General features: G+C 43.3%; 1 pseudogene; it reads right to left on the bottom strand.

Annotated features, from left to right (window-relative positions):
* Nucleotides 1-1,745: 1,745 nt before the first annotated feature.
* On the bottom strand, nt 1,746-3,765 carry LOC100949216 (annotated as a pseudogene).
* Between the last annotated feature and the right edge of the window lie 3,156 nt (nt 3,766-6,921).

Raw genomic sequence — 6,921 nt, 5'->3', positions numbered from 1 at the left:
CCTCCCAAGTAGCTGGGACCATGGGCACCCGCCACAACGCCTGGCTATTTTTTTTTGGTTGCAGCCGTCATTGTTGTTTGGCAGGCCCAGGCTGGATTCGAACCCACCACCTTAGGTATATGTGGCTGGCGCCTTAGCCACTTAAGCCACAGGCGCTGAGCCCTGACATGTTTTCTTGAGAGGAAGAAAAGGGATGCAGTTGCCAGCAAGATGCTGGGATTTGTGCAAAGTGTTAGTTTTAGCATGGCCATGGAGTCTGTCCCACAGTGGGCATCATCCATCATCCAGGTCATGAAAGAAAAGTGATTGCATGTGTCCCATGCCTGTACTTAGGACCCAGTAAATTCACCACATTCGAAGGAACTTGGATGTCTGGAAAGTCTTCCAGAAAAAAATCTCCAACACTATCTGGTGTCCAACAACCCTAGGGATCAGGAAATTCTTCCTTTTCTTTGACTTTAATGAGCCCATTCTTTTTGTGTCTTGGCAACAGAGAAAAAACAGCCATCGTCCTCCATGTAATGGCTCCTCTGAAGTTTAAGTCCAAAGCTCACACTTCTTAAGTCACCCCTGATGTGTCCCCTCTCTAAGCTAAATCATCTCAGGTCTTTTAGCCCTTGTTTGCTGGTCACTGAACGACTATTCTGCTTTCCTATGAACTCTGTCCACATTCTCTCAATTCCCATTGAACTCCAGCGCCCGGAGCCAGCCCCAGCTCTCTGTTACTGCTCTGGTCAGTACAGAGAGCAATGTAACAATTACCTCATGATACAGACATGCTTCTCATTTGCCACAGTTCTCTGCTTGCATTTTTTTCAATCAACAGAACTGCAGGATTGTGACAATTCCTCCCGGTCAACTGGCTGTCCACTAAAGCTATACTTTCAATTTTCCAGCCAACTGCCTTTGAGTGTTTGGCACCTTGCCTTTGAACATGTTCACTTTTCAACTCCAAGTGCATAACCCTGAATTTTACTTTCTTTTTTTTTTAATTCTACTTTACCAAAAATCTGTCTTTATTAAAGTGAACAAATCATTAGTGCACTATCCAAACCAGTGCTGCAGCTGGCTCAGTTTGCCTACTTTAAACGAAGCGAACGCCACTAATAGAACCATTCCGTGCCCTCATGATTGTGTGTCAGAAACAGCCCTGGCATGTGCCAGGAGACAGACTGCCGACATCAGTACTTTCACTGGACTGGGATTTTTTGTCAACTTTTTCTGAGCAGCAAGGGACAAGAATTTTTTCAGAAATCTTAAGACTTGGTTATAAAAGTTGGCAGTAGACATAATCAATAAATATCATACAATTTCTCAAATGAAAAAGATTTCCAATTATGAATTCCTTCTCTAAAGATATTCAAATGCCCTGACCCAAGAGGCAGTTTGTCCTGTGGCTGGCAGGAGGGTGTCAGGGGACACGCAAAGGTGGGAAGCAGAAATCGAAGTGGACTCTAATCACCTCACAGTGAAGGGGGGCAGATGCCCCGGATCACGCCCAGGGGTGCCTCTGCTCAGGAACCTCAATGGGCAGCAGAACCACAGCAGCAGGATGCTAAGAGCGGGGTGTTTGCTCCTCCAGCCCTCTCCGCCTGGCAGCCCTGTGTGAATTGGGCTAAGGTGGGTTTTCTTTTGCTATCTAGAAGCCTCTTTGCCAAAGACCTGTGACTTTGCACACTTTGTACCAAATGATGGAAATAATAAGTAAGGACCCGCAGCGCCCTTCAGGCACTCAGCTGTCCATGTCATTTACGAATATGGGTCTTCTTTGGCACTGCAGGCCACGTGGGCTGCCCCAAGTGGTCATGGATTGTGAGAGCCATCCATGCTGATGGCCAGGGCTTTGGCTGGGATCAAGTTAAACTGTATTCGGTCTGAGCTGTATTTATACAGTCTGTCCATCATTTTCTTGGTGACGTTCTTTGGCTCTGTGCCAGTGAGTTTGTAGATTTCTTCAGTGTCAGGATGGTAGCAGTAGAGCACCCTGAACTGGCAGCCAGCATCTTAGAACAGTATGGTGTAGTGACTGGCATCACACTTCTCCAGCTCCTCTAATATTGAATTCTTGGGTTGCTTTTTTTTTTTTGAGGCAGAGTCTCACTATGTTGCCCTCAGTAGAGTGTTGTGGCATCACAGCTCACAGCAACCTCAAACTCTTGGGCTTAAGTGCTTCTCTTGCCTCACTCTCCCAAGTAGCTGTACTATAGGCACCTGCCACAACATCCAGCTATTTTTGTTGTTGTTGTAGTTGTCATTGTTGTTTTGCAGGCCCTGGCCAGGTTCAAACCCACCAGACTGGCATATGTGGCCAGTGCCCTAACCACTGAGCTATGGGTTCCAAGCCAATACTAAATTCTTGTGAGATTCATTCACTTTTTCAGCCACATAGCAATGGATATAGCATTGCCAATAATCGGCTTGTTTGATTTACTACTGGGTTCCTTAAAGAGCTTGGGACCTGCATACTCAGCCACTGAGGCCAGAGAGGAGGCTGCCGAGGCGGTCTCCCAGTCTTGGTCCATGCTTCTGCTGGGGTTTGGTTTAGTATGGGCTAGGCCTCCATTGACTCAACTCACTGAGAAGGAGTGACCCAAATGAATGTTCTCTGGTTCTGTTGTTGCTGTAGAGGCTAAGGACGGGCTGGACCCAGACTAGCTCAAGTTATCAGGTATGAGGAGCACTTGGCTCTCGAATCACCTCACTACTCTTCCTGATGGATTGATTTTGGCCTTGGCTTTTTTGGCTTTGATTTAGGTTTGCTGAGTCCTTGTTCTTCTAAAATCTGCTGCTGTTTCCTCTGCAGGTATTCCTGTTTAATAAGCTCTCTATAGCGTTCTCCTCCTCTTTCCAAACTGGATCTTCCTCAGCTTTGCAACCTTGAGCTCTACCTCCACTTCTGCTACTGCTGCACAAGCCTCCAGCCTCGCTGCTGCCTGGGAAGGAAGGCCACCCGCTTCTTGGCAAGTTCATCTTCTGCTTTCTGTTCATCCTGGAGGAAGAAGCTAGCCCCTGGTTTAAGGTCACCTTCACTGATGAGATCTGTAGAGATGTGGAGACTTGCTGCCTTGAGGTCCTTGCCTGGGGCTGTCAGGCCAAAGAGGTCCACTCTATGATCTTGGCCCTGGCCCACAGGGGCTCCTCCACAGGGACGCTTTCACCTCCTGAGACATCTGAGCAACCCTGCCTGCTTCATGTTAGTACCCAGCCCCTCTCCGAGACTCACCTGCTCTGATACAACGTTGGCATCTTTGGAAGAAGACAGAACCAAAGTCTGCTAGTTGCTTTCATCATGGAGCCTGTAGCTGTCAAAGAGACACTTCCCGTGTGGGTCACCAAGGCTCTGCACTTCCCAAGCTGGAGTCGGAGGGCAGTTGTTGGGGGACAGGATCTCAGATGTGGGAGAGTCTCTATACTGGGTCTCAGGGTTTTACTTCTGAAGGACCCCTGCTGCCTGTCTTTTGAGACCTTCAGCTCAGCTGGTCTTTCAGAACAGGAATTCTGACCCTGACTGAGACCAGGGGGCTGGCAGAGGCTGGTCACTGCTCTCAGGACAGAAGCTCCACCAGTGCAGTGATGGTTTGGCTTTCTGGTCCTGCAGGCTGTTTTAGAACTTGGGCTTGGTACCATAGGGACCTTCATAAGTAGCTGCTCTTGCTGCTGAGAGATCTTTAAGATAGCCAACTGCAGTGTGCTCATGGTTTTGTTAACTTTCTTGTTGGAAAGGTCACACTCACTGATCTCCACAACCTCACCAACACCATCCATTCATGGGTTGATGGACACTTGGGCTTCTTCCATGACTTAGCAATTATGAATTGGGCTGCAATAAACATTCTGGTGCAAATATCTTTGTTATAAAGTGATTTTTGGTCTTCTGGATATATACCTAGTAGAGGAATTGTAGGATCGAATGGCAGATCTATTTTTAGATCCCTAAGTGTTCTCCAAACATCTTCCCAAAAGGAACGTATTAGTTTGCATTCCCACCAGCAGTGTAGAAGTGTTCCCTTTTCTCCATATCCACGCCAACATCTCTGGTTTTGGGATTTTGTGATGTGGGCTAATCTTACTAGAGTTTGGATGATATCTCAAAGTGGTTTTGATTTGCCTTTCTCTGATGATTAAGGATGATGAGCATTTTTTCTTGTGTCTGTAGGCCCTGTGCCTGTCTTCTTCAGAGAAGTTTCTCTTCAAGTCCCTTGCCCACCCTGAGATGGGATCACTTGTTCTTTTCTTGCTAATACATTTGAGTTCTCTGTGGATTTTGGTTATTAAACCTTTGTCAGAGACATAACCTGCAAATATCTTCTCCCATTCTGAGGGCTGTCTGCTTGCTTTACTTAATGTGTTCTTGGCTGTACAGAAGGTTTTTAGTTTGATCAGATCACAGTAATGTATTTTTGGTGTTGTTTCAATTGCCCAGAGGGTCCTCCTCATAAAATACTCACCTAGGCTGATTTCTTCAAGAGTTTTCCCTATACTTTTCTTCTAGTATTTTTAGGTGTACATTCTTTTTTTTGCAGTTTTTGGCCGGGGCTGGGTTTGAACCTACCACCTCTGGCATGTAGGGCCAGCACCCTACTCCTTTGAGCCACAGGTGCCGCCGCTAGTATTTTTATAGTTTCATGTCCTAATTTTAAATATTTAATCCAGTGAGAGTCTATCTTAGTTAATGGTGAAAGGTGTGGGTCCAGTTTCATTCTTCTACAGGTCACCAGCCAGTTCACCCAGCACCATTTGTTAAATAGGGAATCTTTTCCCCACTGATTTTTTTTTCTTTCAGTTTTAGGCTGGATTTGGGCTTGAACCCGCCACCTCCAGCATATGGAGCTGGTGCCATAATCCTCTGAACCACGGGTGCCGACCCCCACCGAATGTTTTTAATTGGCTTGTCAAAGACCAAATAATGTTAAGTAGCTGGGTTCATCTCTTGGTTGTCTATTCTGTTCCATACATCTACCTTTCTGTTTTTGTGCAGATACCATGCTGTTTTGATCACGATCGATTTATAGTATGTCTGAGGTCTGGTAGCGTGATTCCTCCTGCTTTGTGTTTATTTCTGAGTAATGTCTTGGCTATTTGAGGTTTTTTCTGATTCCTTATAAAACAAACTATTATTTTTTCAAGATCTTTAAAGTATGACAATGGAGCTTTAATTGGGATTGCATTAAAATCGTCTCCTTTTTTTTTTAATGTAAATAGTATGCCATGGTGTATGTATACCACAGCTTGTTGATCCATTCCTGGACTGGTGCTCATTTAGGCTCTTTCCACATTTTGGTGATTGTAAACTGAGCTGCAATAAATAGTCCAGTGCAAGTGTCCTTATTATAAAAGGATTTTTTTTCTTCTGGGTAGATGCCCAGTAATGAGATTATAGGATCAAATGGATCCATACTTCCTTCGAAAAAGGTTGAATTAGTTTGCAGTCCTACCAGCAGCGTAAAAGTGTTCCCTTCTCTCTACATCCATGCCAGCATCTGCAGTTTTGAGATTTTGTAATGTGGGCCATTCTTGCTGGGGTTAGATGGTATCTCAGGGTGGTTTGGTTTGCATTTCTCTAATAATGGGATGATGAGCATTTTTTCATATGTTTGTTAGCCATTCATCTGTCTTCTGTAGAGAAGGTTCTATTCATGTCTCTTGCCCACTGATGTATCAGATTGTTGGCTTTTTTCATGTGGATTAATTTGAGTTCTCTATAGATCATAACTTATCAAATTTTGTCTGATTCAAAATATGTAAATATCCTTTCCCATTGTTTTTTTTTAATCTAACTGATTTTTTTAAATTTACTTTTTTATTAGATCATAATTGTGTACATTAATTCTATCATAGGATACAGTGTGTTGCTTCCATATGCAGTTTGGAAAACTCTCATCCAACTGGCTAACATAGCCATCATGTCTTTCTCATAATTGTTGTGTTAAGACATTTATATTCAACCTTTAGACAAATTCACATGTACCCTAATAGGATAAATTATAGGCGTGATCCCCACAATATCATTCTCTTCACCCATTCTCCCTCCTTCCCTCCCCCCTCCCCTTTCCCTGTAGTCTAGGGCTCCATTCGGATTGTAACTTTCCTAAGATAGCTAACAATTAGTTTCATAATAGTGTTGAGTAGATTGGATACTTTTTCTTCCATTCTTGAGATACTTTTATCTTTTCCCATTGTGTAGGTTGTCTATTTGCTTTGGTTGTTGTCTCCTTAGCTGTACAGAAGCTTTTCAGTTTCATTAAGTCTCATTTGTTTATTTTTGTTGTTGTTGCAGTTGCTACAGCAATCTTCTTCATGAAGTCTTTCCCCAGGTCGATATCTTCCAGTGTTTTTCCTATGCTTTCTTTGAGGATTTTTATTGTTTCATACCTTAAATTTAAGTCCTTTATCCATCTTGAATCAATTTTTTGTGAGTGGATAAAGGTGTGAGTCTAGTTTCAGTCTTTTACATGTGGATATCCAGTTCTCCCAGCACCATTTATTGAATAGGGAGTCTTTCCCCCAGTGTATGTTCTTATTTGGTTTATCGAAGATTAGGTGGTTGTAAGATGTTAGTTTCATTTCCTGGTTTTCTGTTTGATTCCAAATATCTCTGTCTCTATTTTTGTGCCAGTACCATGCTGTCTTGACCACTGTGGCTTTGTAGTACAGCCTAAAATCTGGTATGCTGATGCCCTGGGCTTTGTTTTTATTATAAGAACTGCCTAAGCTATACATATTTTTTTCTGGTTCCATACAAAATGCAGAATCATTTTTTCTAAGTCTTGAAAGTACAATGTTGGTATTTTAATAAGGATGGCATTGAATCTGTAGATTGCTTTGGGAAGTATAGACATTTTAACAATGTTGATTATTCTCAGCCATGAGCATGGTATGTTCTTCCATTTGTTAATATCCTCTGCTATTTCCTTTCTTAGG

This window comes from Otolemur garnettii, unplaced genomic scaffold (assembly GCF_000181295.1).
Source record: "Otolemur garnettii isolate 467f Iridium unplaced genomic scaffold, OtoGar3 scaffold00323, whole genome shotgun sequence".
Classification (NCBI taxonomy): Eukaryota; Metazoa; Chordata; class Mammalia; order Primates; family Galagidae; genus Otolemur; species Otolemur garnettii.
Note: the sequence above shows the minus strand (reverse complement) of the source record. Positions and strands in the feature narration are given on the sequence as shown.